This window comes from Microtus pennsylvanicus, chromosome 16, assembly GCF_037038515.1.
Source record: "Microtus pennsylvanicus isolate mMicPen1 chromosome 16, mMicPen1.hap1, whole genome shotgun sequence".
In the NCBI taxonomy this organism is placed as follows: Eukaryota; Metazoa; Chordata; class Mammalia; order Rodentia; family Cricetidae; genus Microtus; species Microtus pennsylvanicus.
The window spans coordinates 5,739,288-5,755,527 of record NC_134594.1 but is presented as its reverse complement, the minus strand read 5'-3'; the positions used below and the strand labels follow the sequence as shown (position 1 = coordinate 5,755,527).

At 45.2% G+C, this 16,240-nt stretch overlaps 1 protein-coding gene across 2 annotated transcripts in view; it reads right to left on the bottom strand.

The window, feature by feature from the left end:
• The window catches only part of Pld1 (phospholipase D1), a 200,996-nt gene extending 200,806 nt beyond the window's left edge, over positions 1-190 (bottom strand). The window contains exon 1 of one of the 2 annotated variants that reach the window (XM_075950991.1): positions 53-190. The gene's annotated coding sequence lies outside the window, so the exon portion shown is untranslated. The remainder of the gene's footprint in view (positions 1-52) is intronic. The other variant, XM_075950995.1, reaches the window with a different exon arrangement.
• Positions 191-16,240: the final 16,050 nt, after the last annotated feature.

The window sequence follows — 16,240 nt, the reverse complement described above, 5'->3', positions numbered from 1 at the left end:
GGACGCCCTGCGGGCTCGGAAGTCCCGCAAGCCTGGCCCCCGTGGCTCCTACCTGCGGGCCTGGGGCGCTGGCACACACGCTGCGGCAGCGGCTTCGGGGCTCCCCGCGCAGCTGGAGCAGCTAGGGCGGCTGGAGGAGGGGAAGGCGCGGGGACTCGCCGCCCGGAACTCGCCAACCCGTCTGCTGGGTGGGGCGGGGCGGCGCCGGCCAGCCGCGCTGACAGAGCCTCTGCCGCCGGCCTTCCTACACGCCTCGGTTCTTAGACTTTCTTCGCCCCAAGTTTCCTAACTCAGCCGCAGTTATCCGCGGGGCTCACGCTAGCGTTCTTCTTACCAAGTTCACTTCCCTAATCTGAGTCCAGTCCTTGTCTATGACATCTAGTCGCCAAGACTGGACGCGTGTTACAAGCAAGTAGCTAGCCAACTGGTGAAATATCCCTGGCCTGAAGCTACATACTTAACTAGAGGCTTTGTGGAGGTCAGCTGTGACCTCCTTGCAAACCAACGGTAGGTGTTACTGCCTGTTTACAAGAAAACAAACTGAGTCTGCAAAGAATGGAGTAAGCAGCCTGGTCCACCTAGCTAAGACTGCTCTCTTTCTCCCTGCCCATCCCTGCTGCAGGGTGCATGTGTGTGCGCATATGCGTGTGTGCATTTGGTCGGGTGTTTTGTTTTGTTTTGGTGTTTTGTTTTGGTGTTGTCGCTGTTGCTTGTAGATGGGTCTCTGCTGTATGTATACCTGGTTGGCTGTGAGGACCAGATGGAGCTCAAACTCGATGATTCCCATCTCAGTCACACACTGCCCTCACACCTCACACCCACACTTCTCCATCCCATTTGCCATCAGCGGGGTGTAATCCAGAAATCTGTGGGGATTCAGAATTAGTGGGAAAACCAAAACTGAAATGGGAAGAAGACTGAGAAATTCCCATTACACCTACGAAACCGTCCAAAGGGCAATTTTGCTATTTAGCCCACTTAAGATAGTCGTCATCAAGAGAACACCAGTGGCCATGTGGTTTGAATAGAAGCCCTTCTGGAATATAATTTTGAGTACAGGTCAGTTCCAAGTTGGTTGCACAACACTGCACCCAGACAGTGCCCAAAGATGCGCTGGTCCCCTGTACATCAAACTGCTAATGCCGTTGGCCTTTTGAAACTGTTTGTTGACGATTACACAGTGAGCCAGACCCAGTTACATAATATCCTTCTATGCTCACGACACTGCATGGAATGAAAAATATAATATTTCAGTGCAGCCAGAGGAGGTGAAATTACAGTGTGGGGTCAGCTTTCCTGTAAGCGGCAGCCGCCAGCCCTCTGCATTCCTCTCCTCTGAGCACATCGTTCCCAGTGATCGAGGACTCATGCGGCCATCACGCTTTCCTTGTTGACATAAATATTGATGGCTTTTGAATCCTGTGATTCTGACAGATTTTTGCAATTATATGCACAGTCTTCTGAGAAGCAGGGTATTGCCTAAGAGAGGTTTGGCAATACTCTGACAAGCATGTGGCTGAAAGGCTCCGTGAACCTCCTTCTCCCCCCCCCTCCCTGGTTCATTAGTCCCAGGGATCTGAGAAGCATGGGCCTATGAGCCACTGCACTCTTACAAGCTTGTCTTTAATTGATGGGAGATGTTTGAGCACCAAGCTGGAAAATTACATCCTGATTTCTGAAAAGTCGTCATTGAGACATTTGGCATTAATACGTAACAATATGTCTTTCCGTTAGCCGAGACTGTAAAATAAAACAATAACAAGAATTCTGCCCCTCTGGGGTGTCACCCAGCAGGGAAGTGAGGATGTAGCTAACATAAATTTTAGACAATACTAGAATTCCAAAGGTTGTTGCTACTGTCCTCAGAGATTTTGTGATGGTTATTTCTTTTCATGGGTGTCAAGCAAAAAATAATTGACTAAGAAAAGTCTAGACTACCAGCACTGGAGAAGACTTTGAGACCTGCCTGGGTTGGGGGAGGGGAGACTAAGAAATTCTGTCTCATTTATTGTGATGCTTAATCTTCATTGTCAACCCGATTAGATGTAGAATTGCCATCCAATAATACCTCTTGGGGGGCAGGGGCAGGGGCAGTGAAGACATTTCCAGGAAGGTTTTACGCAGAGGGAAGTCCTGCTATGAATGTGGTTGCATCATTCCTTGGGGTCCTGACTGGACAGAGCTAGGATGGGAGCTGGATGTCAGCCATCATCTGGCCCTGCTTCCTGACTTCAGGACAATGTGACCAGCTGTCCATGCCACCACGCCTTCCCTGTCATAGTGGATTGTACACCTCAAACTGTGAGCCAGATGAACACTTCTTTTTAGCAGCTTCTTGGCAGGTGACATCAAAGAGAAAAGCAACTAATACACATGTTTACGTCAGAGTTGGGGCTTTTAATCACACCTGTTTTCTTTCCTAAATCTTTTAAAACTTTCATCTTTTCTTCTGAATATAAAAATAATATATGTTCACTTCATAATATTTGCATTTGTATTCTGCAAACATACAAAGTTTTTGGAGACTCTAGGAACAATTTTAATGAAAAAAAATTACTTATTTAATGTACTAAAAGACTTATGAGTTGAGCATGTCATCTCAATTCATGGCATATAGCAAAATCTAAAGCTGTTTTGTTTGGTAATATAAATTTGACTAGATGGTTTACATCCAGTGTATTCAGGGATGGCATTGTCTGCACAAAACAGATACAGATGAAGAATGGGAGCTTTGGGGTCTATCTCAGGCAATGATCTCTGTCTTAGTTAGAGGTTTATTGCTGTGAAGAGAAACCATGACCATAGCAACTCTTATAAAGGAAAACATTTAATTGGGGCTTGCTTACAGTTCAGAGGTTTAGTCCATTATCCTCACTGTGGGAAGCATGGCAGTGTGCAGGCAGACATGGTGCTGGAGAAGGAGCCAAGAGTTATACATCTGAACTGGCAGACAGTAGGAAAAGGGAAAGTCACTGGGCCTGGGCCTGGGCCTAACTTCAGCTTCTGCTGTGGGACAATGGTCTTGTAACCTGTCACTTATATTATATTGTTTTAATAAAACACTGATTGGCCAGTAGCCAGGCAAGAAGTAGAGATGTGGCGACCAAGCAGGAAGTAGAGTAGAACAGAATTCTAGGAAGAGAAAAGCCTCATCTGCAGTTGTCGCCCAAATATAGAGGAAGCAAGATGAGAATGCCCCACTGATAAAAGGTACCAAGCCATGTGGCTAATACAGACAAAAATTATGGGCTAATATAAGATGTAAGAAAGAGTTCATAAGCAGCCTGAGCTAATAGACCAACCCGTTTATAATTAATGTAAACCTCTGTGTGTTGTTTTGGGACTGAACGACTGCAGGACTGGGCGGGACAAAAATCTCTGTCAACAAGCTTCTGAAACCTCAAAGCCCACCCCCAGTGACATAGTTCCTGTAACAAGGTCACACCTACTCCAACAAGACCACAAGTCCCAATCCATTCTCTGAGCCTACACGGGACAGTTTCATTCACACCACCACAATTCTACTCCCTGGCCCCTGTAGCCTTGTAGCCATATCATAATGCAAAATGCATTTAGTCCAACTTCAAAGTTCCCATAATCTACCACTATGTAAAAGCCCACAATTCAAAGTCTCTGATATTCATGACAATCTCTTAATTATAATTCCTTGTAAAATCAAAATGAAAAAAAATCACATACTTCCAACAAACAATGGCATAAAATAACTATTATCATTCCAAAAGGGAGGAAAGGAGCACAGTGAGGAAACACTGGACTAAAACAAGACCAAGACTCCAAACTCTGCATCTCCAAGTGTGATGTCAGAGCTCTCTTCAGATCGTCAACACTTTTTAGCTTTTTTGACTGCAATACATTCCTTTCTCTTGTGCTGGTTCCACTCACTGTTAGCAGCTGTACTCAGCAGGTCCCATGACTCTGGCATCTCCAACATGGAGTCTCCAAGATAGTCAGGGCTTCACCTTCACAGCTTCATACAAAGGCTTCCCTGGGCCTCCACGAAGAGACACGCTGATATGTGCCTGGCCTTAGACACTTTCCTTAATCACAAAGGGCTGTTCCATAAACCCTTTCTTCTATCCTTGACTCTAAAGCCATAACAATGTGGCCAAAGCTGCCGAGTTTTGCTGTAACTGGAACACAGCCCCCTTGCTCAATCAAATCTTTACCAGTTTTCTTTTCCGTGCTTTCCTTCACTGCCTAAGCTTGGCTGTTCTGGAACTGGATCTGTAGACCAGGCTAGCCTCAGACTCAGAGATCTGACAGCCTCTACCCTTGGAGTGCTGCCATTAAAGACACACACTACCACACCCAGCTCTAAGTTTTACTTTAACTCCTTTTCACAAATTGGAAATATAGCTGGGTAGCATCTTGCCCTGAGGGTCACCACTTCCATGGTTCCATGTCTTAATCTACCAATCTCCTTGAATGCAGGAATTAGCTCCATTCCACTTCCTGGTGCTCTTTTTTTGCCTCAAATTGTACATTTTCCTGCTCTTTTTCATTATAAATCTGTGTAAGAATGACCACTAATAACCACACAGCAGAGTCTATACTAGGCTGTGTTGAGATTTCCTCTGCCGATGAAATTAATCCAAATCTCTTCACTTTAGCCTCAGACAGACTCTTTGGACACGGGCGAAAAGCAGCCACTTTCTTCACCAAAAAAATAATATGAGAACAATCACGTGGCCACGTATTACAATTCTTCCCCTCTGAAACATCCTGAGCCAGCCCTCCACAGTTTATCAGATCACATTCAGTCCCATTGTCTTCCATGCTCCTACTAGTTTGGTCCATTAAACAGCATTTAGTGTTTAACTGCTTTTCTAATCCACAATCCCAAAATCTATATTCCTTCAAACAAAAGCATGGTCAGGCCCATCACAACAATACCCCAGTCCCTGGCAATGTGCTTTCTGCTTCCTGATAATAGCTTTCTCTGTTGATGCAGTAAGCCAAATAAAGCTGAACTGAAAAAGTATAACAACAGATTTTTTTGAGCAAAGCAACTCCCAGGTGGGTTCTCCGGTCCCAGAGATCAAAGCCAGAGAAACTACATGCCTGAACAAAAGGAAGGAGACTTTATGAGTTGTAGGCGAGAAGTGATGACATATCCACCATGAGCTGGGTTTGTGTCCAAGTATGGTCAAAAGTTGAACAGTTTAGGTGGAATTTGGGGGGTGGGGTTGGTAACTTCAGAGGAGTAGCTGCAGTAGCTGCCAAGAATGGTGAACTGGGCTTTTTGGCACTTTTCCTTTGTTCAGAGAGTCTCTGGGTAGGTGAGGTTTGGAAAGAGAGACCAGGAATGGGGCTTTCAGGATCATGCCAGAGGTGAGCCAGGGCCTCCAACCAAACACCTAGTACCAACTTCTGTCTTAGGGCTTCTGTTGCTATGAAGAGACACCATGACCATGGAAACTCTTAAAAAGGAAAACATTTTATTTTGGTGTCTTGCTTACAGTTCAGAAATTTAGTCCATTATCGTCATGATGGGAAGCAAGGCACCATGCAGGCAGACATGGAGCTAGAGAAGAGATGAGAGCTCTCGGTCTTGACCCACAGGCAACAGGAAGTGATCTGAGTCACTGGGAGTGGTTCTAGCAAATCTGAAACCTCAAAACCCATTCCCACTGTTATAAATCAGTGGGAGAGGGACCTTGGCAGCCACCCACTGAAGGAGAGAGAGAGAGAGAGAGAGAGAGAGAGAGAGAGAGAGAGAGAGAGAGAGAGAGAGAGCAAGCATGCAGGCAGCATACATCTGCAGGCATTTTATTGAGAGGGTGGGAATGTAAAAAAGGGGTAGGGGAGGGGAAAGATCAGCCTCTGGGGACAGGAGCAGCAGAAGAGAAGAGAGAGAGAGGGGGAGAGGCAGAGGCAGCCTGCCTCTTCAGAGAAGCTGTGGTGAACGAGGAAAAATGGGCAGCTTGTTTCTTAAAGGGACCTTTTGTGCCTGCGAACAGAGCCTTGTAGGTAGATTACATAGTGACCTATGGCCAGTTGTAGGGTGCTGGGCTAAGTATTTCCCTAAGTACTGGCAAATACATCCTGCTAGGTGACAGGGAGCGGGCCAGCGTAATGCCTGAACGCTAACTAACACCCACAGTGATATACTTTCTCCAACAAGGCCATACCTACTCCAACAAAACCATACCTCCTAATAGTGCCAATCCCTTTCTTCCAAACCACCACAGAGACTTTCATGGGAGAAAATGGGGGAGACAGTAATTCTTCAGAAAAAACCTATTTAATCAAAATAATATACACTCATTATTAATACTTAGCAACATTTCTTTTAAGTTTATTTCTATGCATAAGTGTTGCAACCTTAGCACACTGCTATACAGACAATTTGAATCATTTTATCTCAACACGAAGGCTGGGGATGAGGGTGAAGGCTGGGCACACTCCTGGAGGAAAGGATGTCAAGTGTGGATTGGCACGGAAAGCTCTGGATAGAGCAGCAATGTGATCTGCCTTTGTTTCAGTAGACCATACAGCTAGGCATGGTGGCTCACGCCTGACGTGCTAGCACCTAGAAAGCCGTGCAGGAAGAGTGCCACAATTTTAAAGCCAGCCTGGGTTGTATTATGAGTTCCAGGACAGCTTGGTGTACAAAATGAGATTGTCTCAATAAATAAATAAGTGTTTATTTTATTTATGTGTTTGTTTATTTTATTGTTTCTTGAGATAGGGTTTCTCTGTTTAACAGCTCTGACTGTCCTGGAACTTAATCTGTAGACCAGGATAACCTTGAACTCACAGAGATCTCCCTGCCTCTGACTCCTGAATGCTGAGATTAAAGGTGTGTGCCACCACTGCCTGGCTAATAAATAGATTTTTTTTAAAAAAGTGAAAGTGCTTTAGTTTTTTATTGCTGTGAAAATACACCATGATCATGGCGATTCTTATAAAGGAAAATATTTAATTGAGGGAGCTCACTTACAGTTTCAGAGATTCAGCCCATTATCGTCATGACAGGGATCATGATGGTATGCAGGCCAACATGGTGCTGGAGCTGAGAGTCCTATGTCTTGCAAGCAACAAGATGTCAACTGAGACACTGGGCAGTATGCTGGGCATAAAGAAGCTCAACAGCAGTGACACACATCTTCCAACAAGGCCATGCCCACTTCAACAAAGTCACCCCTCCTAATAGTGCCTCTCCCTAGGAGACGAGGGGGCCAATCACATTCAGACTACCACAGACCTCTTTAAAGAAAACCTGTGTGCATGCAAAGTGAAAGCTGGGGAACAGAAGAAGCAGTGGTCCAAGCAAAGAAGGACTCCAGCCAGATGAGTTCCAAGTGTTTAGGTTCAACGTGAGTTTTAGAGTGAGCACATCTGTGGGGAACCAAATAAGCCTTATTTAGCAGGGGCGTTACTTAGCCCTTGAGCAAACTGATGGCTCAAGTTTGAGTGAGGATAAGACAGCAAAAATAAGGCAGTCGACTCTCCAGCCAGAGGGAGGGCTTGGCTGTCTCTCATTGGCTGGAGGTACCCCCACATCACACCATGTCACTTAAGCTATATAAGCTGAGGCTCACAGCAATAAACTGATTTCCTGCTTGACTCAACTCCCTGTGGCCACTGATTGTCCTGCATCTACTGTGGGGCTGGGACAGGGTGGGGGTGGGGAAGAGTATATGGCTGGATAGCACACTCCCCTTTCCCTGGGATTAAGGAGGCTCAAGAAGCCAAGCCAGCAGTGTCTCTGAAAATGACCTTGATCCTTCTTCCTATGCTTTCCAAGTGTGGCCTGTGTCACCATGCCTGTATTTTCCTGGTGCTGGGAACTGAACCCCAGGCTTCATGAAGCTAGACACAGACTCTACCAACTGAGCTATGTTCCCAGACCCTGTACTTTGAAACTTTCGCTAAACAGTGCTGTTTGTCTTTTAAGTGTAAGTCTGAGCTGTGGTTCTACCATTATTAGGCCAACACGTGTGTCAGACTGCACTCCGTTTCAAAGGTGAAAACAATTTTTCTTTTAATAATTGTGTTTATTTATTGTGTGTGGAGTGGGAGTGTGCAATACTCACAGGCCAAGGCACGGGTGTGTGAAGGTCAGAAAACATCTCTCTAGAGTTGCTTCTTACCACCTTGGATCTGGGGACAGAACTCAGGCCATCAAAGCCTGTACATACAGCGTCAACCACTGAGCTCTCTGATAGACCCTAAAGATAAACTTTCCTTCCCATCAAGCTGTGCTTCAAGCTTCCATGAGATAAGACAGAGCAGGGTGAGATGTTTTAGTTGGAAAGCCGATACCACACCTTTAGGTCTCGAAGTCATCCGCCCTAAGATGGTTACACATCAGCGCACTATACAGCTCCTAAGCAAAATGTCTCTGCAAACATTTGTTTGATTTCACACCCTTCAGATTTAGTTCAGATTTAGGAAGTCATGTTTGTGGTATCAGCAAACGTTTCCAAGTAAAACAAAGGCTAGAAACGGTAAGGGTTGTCATACAGTTTCCCTTAGTGATGCAAGCGTCTTCCAGGGTTGACCCTGATCCCTGCATGTGTGCTTTCTTAGCGTTTTGGACCTCCAGAGAAACATGGGAAGTGTTTCATTGGTGAACACTGGTCAATACTAAGGCAGGTAGGGATCAACTCCATCTCTGCCATGATTTTTATTTTCCCACATGAATGTGGACCCTGTGGGCACACACAGCTGTGAATGACACCAGCTTTCACGCTTGTGTTTCAGACACATGCCCTCAGCTCGGGAGGCGGTCAAGGCCGCTCTTTTGCACAATCCAGCTGAAGCAACAGCACCTCAGTCACTTCTCTGTTTCAGATGAGTTCATGGTACTCCGGGGAATCAGGACTTCCTGGTAAGCACAAAATGAAATAGAAGAATGTGTGTCCATGCACACGTGCACACATGTGGCGCGCATGTGTGTGTGTGTGCATGTGTGTGAGTGTATGTGTTTTCTGACTAACATTTTGACAATTAACTATAGACCCTACCCAAAGAAGCAACAGTACCAACAGAATATATAGAGATACACAAAATACGGATTTTGGAGGCTGTGAGATGACTCAGTGATAAGGGCACTTATTGCTAAGCCCAACAACCTGAGTTTAATCCCAGAATCCCACACGGTGAAAGGAGAGAAACAACTCCTATACACACACACACATACACAAACACACGCACACACACATACACACACGCATACAAACAAACAAACAAATACAGACTTACTAGGAGGAAGGAAGTGGCTTACACAGTTACAGAAGCTGAGAAGTTCCAAACTATGCTATTTCTAAATCAAAGACAGGAAAGTTGGCTGAGCAGCTCCGGGCAAAGGGCAAATTCTAATCCATGTCCAACTCTGAGAACAAGACAAGCAGGCACTCAAGGGCAGAAGCTGGAGGTCCCATCTCAGAAAGACTCAACTGGTCATATCCTTGCCATTTTGTTCTTTCTGCTTCAGTAGGTTGTGTGGTACCCACCAAACTGATGTGTGCTACATAGTTTTATGTCAGCTAGACACAAGCTGGGCTCATCTGAAAAGAGGGAACCTAGATTAAGAAAATGCCTCCATAAAATAGGGTTGCAGGCAAGCCTACAGGGCATTTTCTTAATTAGTGACTGACCTGGGGGGAGCCCAGTCCATTGTGGGTGGGGCCATCCCTGGGCTGGTGGGCCTCGGTCCTAGAAGAAAGCAAGTTGAGCAAGCCAAGAGGAATAAACCAGTAAGAAGCACTCTTTCATAGCCTCTGGCCTCTGCATCAACTCCTGCCTCCAGGTGCCTGCCCTGCTTGAGTTCCTGCCCTGACTTCCTCCAATATGAACAGAGATGTGGAAGCATAAATCAAGTAAACACTTTCCTCCCTGTCTTAATTAGGGCTTTCATTACTGTGAAGAGACACCATGACCACAGCACAAAAGGAAAGCATTTAATAGTGGAGACTGGCTTACAGTTTCAGAGGTTCCGTCCGTTATCATCACGGTGAGGAGCATGGCAGTGTGCAGGCAGACGTGGTGCTGGAGAAATAGCTGCAAGTCCTACACCTTGCACACAACAGAAAGTCAACTGAGACTTCCTGAATGGAAGAAACCTCAAAGCCCACCTCCACAGTGACGCACTTCCTCTAACAAGACCACACCCACTCCAACAAAGCCACACCTCCTCACAGTGCCGCTCCCTACGAGATTATGTGGGCTGATTACATTCAAACTACTACTCTCCAAAACCTGCTTTTGGTCGTGGCGTTTTATCACAGCAATGGTGATCCAAACTAAGACACTGGTAAATTGCTTTTATTTGGTCAGTGGATTACTATGCAAATCTCTCCCAGAAATATCCTCACAAACACATCTATCTCAATGGCTGTCCCAGCAGCCTTCAGCCTATTCACCTTCATACTCTGTCAGTGACATTAGATAGCAGATTTCAGACTCCTGACTTTGCATCTTTGCTGCCAGAGTTTCATGCATTGAATTAAAGCAACGGGAATGTTCTCTGGAGCTATTTGCAAAATCCAGGGATCCAAAATTTACTGCAGCCAAAGTAACATTTTGTCCTTATTTGTGTAGACACATGTTTTGCATAGGCCTGTCTTTGCATAACATTCTCTTTATTCTCAAAATCTGAGCACAGGTGATACATTTCCTCCTTAACGCACTTCCCCTTGTTTCCTGTTGCTGTGGAATAATCCTTCTGTACACTATGAATGTAAATTAGGCATTGGGTAGTAAAGAACAGACTGGTTGGTAGCCAAGTAGGATGTAAAGGAGGGATGGTCACACAGAATGTTGAGAGGAAGAAGGACAGGGTCACCAAGAGAAACAGAGGAAATAAGACATGTTGGAGAACAGGTAAAGCCATGAAACACGTGGCAATACATGGATTAATAGAAATGGGTTAATTTAAATTGTAAGAGTTAGTTAGTAATAAGCCTGAGCTATCAACTGAGCATTTGTAATTAATATAAACCTCTGTGTGATTTCTTGGGAAAAACTCTACCTACAAATGATGCCCACAATCCTGCATAGATCCGCAAAAAAACTGAAAAAGCATTTAAAAGGTTCTAAACACATAAAAATGGAGCCAAACTCAGCGTCCTAGGCTTGTATCTCTCATGCCAGCCACAGTACAGAAAAATGTCTCCCAGCAGCTGCCAGAATCCATGAGCTAAGACAAACAGTGGATTCCAGCAGTCTCTCACACAGGCAGCCATACAGAAAGGTGTCTCCCAGCTGCCTCTTGAGGGCTTAAGCTGCCAGCACAAGCTCCACCAGCACATTGCATGGCAGGTTTGGGGGTTTGCTCATGTAAATAGAAAAAGATTACAGATAAGTAATAAAGAGAGATTCAGAGGGGGAAAAAAACTCTAAGCAGTTTACAGAGTGTTTAAAAATATGTATATGCTTGGCAGAGAGAAGGTAGTAAACTAATAGAAAAGAAAAAAAACTAGGTAAAAAGAAAATACACAGGGAGTACGGATTTTTTGCTATTGTGCTGTCTTTGAATTTTTTTACTGCTGAGGAAGGAGCACTAGCTGCTAAGAGACACTTGATTATATAAATGTTGCTGGATTAAACCAACTTGCATATTTTTAAAATGTCTTGACTTCAAAATGAAAGTCCAAAGATATATTACTTTGGGGAAGCAGTTATATTTTTATCTCCACAGAAATCAAAGGCTGTGGATTTGTTCAAAGTTAAAAATGATCAGGTTTGATTGAGGAGGATGCCTGAAAATCCTATCTTCAAACATAAAGAAATGAACCTAGAAAAACTACAGGAGAGACATGATGACTATTTTACTTGCTCTAATATAAAGTAAAAAATCATCTTTGACTGAGTTGTGTACAATGCACAGTCTATACTTACATTAATACATGTATATACATATTTAAATATATAAACTTTTAAAGGATATATATATATATATATATATATATATTTAACAGTTTATATATATTCAGACTAAAGAGGTGAAATACCAAGGAAAACAGACGATCCAAAGGTCCAGTTACCAAACTATTGAAGTCCAGCAATCAAAAGCCCCCTGTGACCACCCTAATTAACATGCCAAATCAAAATTAAACGCCTCATCATAAGACCGGTTGGGGGGGGGGGATAAGGAGGTTGTTCTTTTACCATTATAAGCTGCAATTTTCCTGTGAGCCACATCTGTCTCTTCCCTATACAGAGGCAGTCCTTTGTCCCACTCCAGGGCAAATACTCCCCTCACCCCACTTGTTCACATTCTATTTCTTGTTTTTGTCTCTTATTCCTGCCTTGGTCTCTCCGGGACATATGAGAAATTGGTTTTAGGGTGTCTTGAGGTGACTCAAGTGTCCCTATGCATGGTCTCCTTACCTGAAACTCTGAGCATTCCTCCTTCCCTGGCTTCCTAAACATTACAAGCAGTGCTAGCCACTCCCCGTGGCCCAGTTTGTTATTTGCATTTATTTTGCATAACCAGGAACCAAGCACAGCCTCACACCAAACAAGTGAGGCTTTTGTTCTAGACCACTGAAGCCACCCTCAGACCAGGGACCACTTTGGGAAGGGGAAGAAAGAGAGCCTGTGTTTGGGTGGAAGCATCACCCCAACCCCTGGCATCCATAGATCCAAAGACTCTGGAATGTTTGGAAGTTCCATCCCAAGCCCCCTCCCCTGGGAGTTGCTTCAATCCAGACTCCACCTGCCAAAAGATGACCTCTCCCCAGAGATGCTGAAGACCACTACCACTTTAAACTACCCCCCCCCCCCAGAACAAACTCGTGGTTTTCCAGTTTTCCTTCCAGGTCTCCTCTCTGGGTGGGCTGGAAGGCCACCAGGGAGCATTGATATCCATTAAACCTGGGCTTTTTCTTATTCCGTTTATTTTGTCTAATTTGGATTATTATACTGGCAGAGAGGTTAATGGGGCACAGAAACTTTTCACCCTGCACTTTTCTCTTTTTTATACTGCTGTTGGCAGAGCCATGATTTTTTTGTTTGTTTGTTTTGGTTTTGGTTTTCGAGACAGGATTTTTCTGTGGCTTTGGAGGCTGTCTTGGAACTAGCTCTTGTAGACCAGACTAGCCTCGAACTCAGAGATCTGCCTGCCTCTGCCTCCCAAGTGCTGAGATTAAAGGCGTGCGCCACCACTGCCAGGCGGAACCATGATTTTTTAAAATAACCTCAAATCAGCTAAGCCTGGTTCTGCTGCTGTCATGCCCAAATCCGCGAGGTCCCCCAAAAGCCAACAAGGAGACCAAGTCCCATACATAAAAACAAAGAGCCTTTATTTTATGCAAGTTTGCAAACTCAGTCTCTCCACATGTCCGTATTGGAATAAACAGAGAGCCTCGAGCTCAGTTAGAATTGGGTTTTTATAGTAGTAAAGGTGGGGGTGAGGGGCTTCTGAGGTTCAGGACCCCTGATTGGCTGACATTTGTCTGGGGGGGGGTGTCCTGGTGACTGTGCTGGAGGGTGGGTGAGCCTATCTATAGAGGTTGGAATGTTAGGCATTTCCTTTGGATGGTCTGTTCTTGGGTGGTGCTCAGGTAATCTTAGTTTATGATCCCTTCTGCAACCAGGCATTGCTTCAGGGTAAAATACTGAGACTCAGGCTGAGTTAAAATGGTTGGAAGTAAAGAACTTCCTTTGGGTGATCTGTTCATATTTAGCTTATCATGGCTAGCTCCTACACTGCTAAATGGGTTATGAGCAGTTGCCGCTGTTGGATAAGTAAGACTTGGGGCTGAGCAGCTCTCTCTGTCAAATAAAAGAGTATTCCTCAATTTGTATACTAGCATCACTTCTCAGAAAACATTGTAAAACATATAAACATGTACAAAGAACATTTTTTAACTTATATATAAAGCAAAATTAGATTCTGGACTCAGAAACTAAGGTGTTTTTTGGAGTTAATAGGGGATGAGAGGCAGTTCTTCCTTGTCCAAAGTTACCCCAAACCTGCCTAAATACCTGTAATACATCTGTTGGTGGTGACCCTAGAGGCCAATGGGTGCCAACACCCCAGACCCTGAACAAAATAGAGCAGGGTGTGAGGTGACTGGGCAGTTTCTCCCCACTCCCCTCCCCACCAGGTGCCCCCCCCCCACACACCCCGTCATCTAAACTCAGGAAAGTGAGGAGAAGGAATTGGGTTAGAAGAGGAAAAGTAAAGGTAGACAGGACTCAGTCTGAAAGGTCGAGCTGCTCTGCAAACAAGGGCCTGGGCCAGTGAGGACGAGGGGAGAAACTCTATGGGGAAGGTACCAGCGAGTCAGCCCCTGGGCTGGGTGCCCTGTAACCCCTGCGTTATCCTCGGTACAGTTCTTGTGCCACTGTACTGTTCTTTTTTTATTATTATTATTATTTTGATTTTAGAGACAGGGTTTCTCCGTAGCTTTTGGTTCCTGTCCTGGAACTAGCTCTTGTAGACCAGGCTGGCCTCGAACTCACAGAGATACGCCTGCCTCTGCCTCCCGAGTGCTGGGATTAAAGGCGTGCGCCATCACCACCACCACCCACCACCCCCGGCCACTGTACCATTCTTGAGCCCGACAAGGGTCTGGATACTGAAAGAACACATGAGACCTGGGTCATTCGAAAGGAGATCAGCCAATGCCCTTTATTGAGTTTAGGAAAATCCCTATACACCTAGCTGCTGCACAATGGAATTCCCCCCAGGCCCAAGGTGGAGTAAACAATGGCCTTATAGCTAAACACCGGAAGGGCAAAGGGAGCTCAGGAGCAAAAGGGATGTTTAGCTGGCTGGCCAGAAACTGTCCTCGAGATGAACCTGGGGAGCAGGGGTAGACCCGTGCCCCACTTCTATGGGACTTGAGCTGGGTGGGGCTCGCTAGGAATGACTTCTCACTTCTGCCCTTTTTGGCTTAACAAAGGCTCCGGAGAGGAAGGACTGTAAGGCCAGCTCTCCAGGAGATGGACGCAGGAAAAACAAGAAGCTCAAGCGGTCCTTGGCGTCTAATAAGCATGAGGCTAGCCTGTGCTACATAACATATTATGAATACACCAACCAACCAACCGAGCAGGGGTTAGTGAGCCATTGTAGCTGTAGCTGGACCATGTCTTGAGGCCAGTCCCCACAGATTCTAGCAAATTACAGCAGCTATTGGGAAACCTTCACTGGGTCAGCTCTATGGTCAATACTTTACAAAAGACTTGGGAGAAGAAAGATTTAAATAGTTTACATCACACCTAACACTGGTTACAGTTAAGAAGTTTGGGTTTTGCATGGGCTGATGTGAAAGGCTTGTGCTAGGAATATTTCCTAACCGAGCTACTCCACCTACACAAAATAATCCCAATCAAACCAAATCAGATCAAATTAAAAGATATTCAGGTTTAATTAGACACCAGCAGTCTGGGGTGGCCCCAAGGGCAAACGGGAAGCCGCCTAAAGACCACCAAGAGGAAGAGGGGAAAATGCATGTTTATTTTCTGGGGAGCAGTTTAAATAGCCTGTGGGGAGTGGTCTTGACCTTTCCTGGAGAGGGGTCAGTGTTTGAGGGGCACAGGGAAGGGGCCTCCAAAGGTGGAGGCCAAGGCTGAGATTGCAGTTTGCAGCAGAAGGGATAGGTGCCTAGAGTTGGGACTGTAAACAGGAAACAGCCTGGTCATGGGTTCTGAGTTAAGGTTTAAACATACATTCAGAGGAAGGGGTACCCTCATCCATTGCTGGTGGGAATGCAATCTTGTGCAACCACTTTGGAAATCAGTGATTCGGTTTCTCAGGAAATTTGGGATCAACCTACCCCTGGACCCAGCAATACCACTCCTGGGAATATACCCAAGAGAGGCCCTATCATATGACAAGAGCATTTGTTCAACTATGTTCATAGCCGCATTATTTGTAATAGCCAGAACCTGGAAACAACCTAGATGCCCTTCAATGGAAGAATGGATGAAGAAAGTGTGGAATATCTACACATTAGAGTACTATGCTGCGGTAAAAAACAATGACTTCTCGAATTTTGCATGCAAATGGATGGAAATAGAAAACACTATCCTGAGTGAGGTAACCCAGACCCAAAAAGATGAAAATGGGATGTACTCACTCATAATTGGTTTCTAGCCATAAATAAGGGACACGGAGCCTACAATTGGTGATCCTAAAGAAGCTAAGTAAGAAGGTGAACCAAAGGAAAAACATATAGCTATCCTCTTGGCTATGGGAAGTAGACAAAGCTGCCGGAGAGAAAATTGAGATCTTGCGGGTGGGGTGGGATGGGGGTAAGGG